Genomic DNA, 2,233 nt, shown 5'->3' with positions numbered 1-2,233 from the left:
GAAGATTTGGGGTCGAATTCCCTTACTCTAAAAGAGTAAGGGAGTATTGATCGCACAATTTTTCTGCTCCCAGTAGGCAAAAAACGATTTACAATCGAACACAATTTTTTCAAAAACTGATTTTTTTGACTCTAAACGCGGATTGGCCAAAACCGAGAGGAAACTACGGCCTAAACGCGAGAACACTAAACCTATGACTCTAAAAACGATTAATAATAACAAGAATCCCCGGCAACGGTGCCAATTTGATCCGCTGTCGCGCACAGATCAAAAACGAGTATTTTGAAAACGTAGTTTAGCGGTAACGACAACTCGAATATCGTTCTCACAAGGATTCTTGATTTTATTAACTAACACTAAAAACGATAATGGGGGTTTGTTTTAGAATCAATTTATAAAACAGAGTAAATTAAGTGATTATCAAAATAAGCTAAACAATTAATCTACTGATTTTGGTTCCGACTTATCATTGATTATTATAATTTCAATCTCCTAATCCATTCCTATTCGACTACAAAACTCACTGACAAGCGCAACAAATTTTATGCGATTTAAGTTCCTATGATCCGAATTAAGCAAACGGATTTAAGCCCTCGCGGATTAAGCAAACGCGAATTAATCAAACACGATAACGAATTAAGCAAACGCTAACGTGATTATAGTTAAGGATCATACATCAATCGAATTAAATCAATATACTCTATGAAAATTGAATTAAGCAAACAATAATCACATAATATAATTGAACGGAATAGAAACTTGATTAAAATTATTATAACCTCAAAGTATGATGGAACCCGTAATCAGCAGATGTTGCCTTGTAATTAGTTCTCCATTACAAACGTACAAAGCTTTCCAAATTATTTCGTGAATAGTGAAAAGTGAATAGTGTTTCGGCTGCTGCCCTAGGTACTAGAGAGAACCAAACAGTTTACAACCCAACTGGGTCAAAAACACAACCCAGGCCCAAAACTAACGACCCAAAACTTAAATAAACTAGTGCTGCAACTTCAACGAATTTTTTAGCCCTGCTACAGTCCGATTTTGACTTCGACTCCAATATAAGAATTGTAGCTCTTTCTCTTAGCTTTCCGTCGATTATTAGAACGCCTCAATCGGACTCCTGGAACTCCATATATGATCGTTTCCGTGCAGACTGCTAATGCTGAAAAATTAAAACGAAAAACAATTAAGTGCAAAAATAAAATAAAATATAAAAACATATTAAAACATAAAAATAAATAAAACAAACCGAAGAAATGCTTGAGTACAAACATGGAAGAACGTGCATCAAAATGCACTGATCAATAACCAATGCCAATGCCAATGCCATAACAGAATATCATAAGCACATTATAACAGAATAGCCAATGCCAATGCCAATGATTATAACAGAATAGTTTACTAATCAGCATAATAGAATAACCAATGCCAATGCCAATGATTATAACAGAATAGTTTACTAATCAGCATAACAGAATAACCAATGCCAATGACAATGATTATAACAGAATAGTTTACTAATAAGCATAACAGAATATCATAACATTAGACAATCAATAATACCATAACAGAACACCTTGTTCAAAATATACTTAGAAATCCTAAAAGATAACATAACATTAGAAACCCAAAATATACTTGTTCATTACAATAGATAACCAAACTACATCAACATCTACTTGTTCATTGCAAAAAATAACCACACTACATCAAAATATACTTTTTCATTACAAAAATGACCACACTAATTATAGAACACTACTCCTGAGATGGTTGTGTAGATGGAGGTGCTTGTGATAAGTTTCCAATCTCAACTTGGTTTGTTTTACTCTTCTTCCCTTGTCCACCTTTGCTATTGCCTCCTTTTGGAATGGCTCTTTCAGCAGCCCTCTTTCCCTTACAGCTTCTTTTATTGTGCCCCATTGCGCCACACTTATGACAAGTAACAGTTGCCAATTTTCTAGGTAGGACATGTGGATTCTTTGGTTCATCGTTAGACTTGTTTCTCATTTTCTTGGGACGACCTATGGCCCTTCTCATAGCTGGAGGATTCATAGTGGACTCATCATCCAAAGGCCACAACTGTGGACCATTAGTAGGGTAAATTATATGGGAGTAGATGTTGTTGAAATTACTCTTCCAGTTAAATCCCATATCCTACATTTGATATTTATATATCCCTCATCCTTAATCGAAGCTTCTAAATCCATGTACGACATGTAGTCCGTAT

The sequence above is a fragment of the Vicia villosa genome, linkage group LG5, assembly GCF_029867415.1.
Source record: "Vicia villosa cultivar HV-30 ecotype Madison, WI linkage group LG5, Vvil1.0, whole genome shotgun sequence".
In the NCBI taxonomy this organism is placed as follows: domain Eukaryota; kingdom Viridiplantae; phylum Streptophyta; class Magnoliopsida; order Fabales; family Fabaceae; genus Vicia; species Vicia villosa.
Note: the sequence above shows the minus strand (reverse complement) of the source record.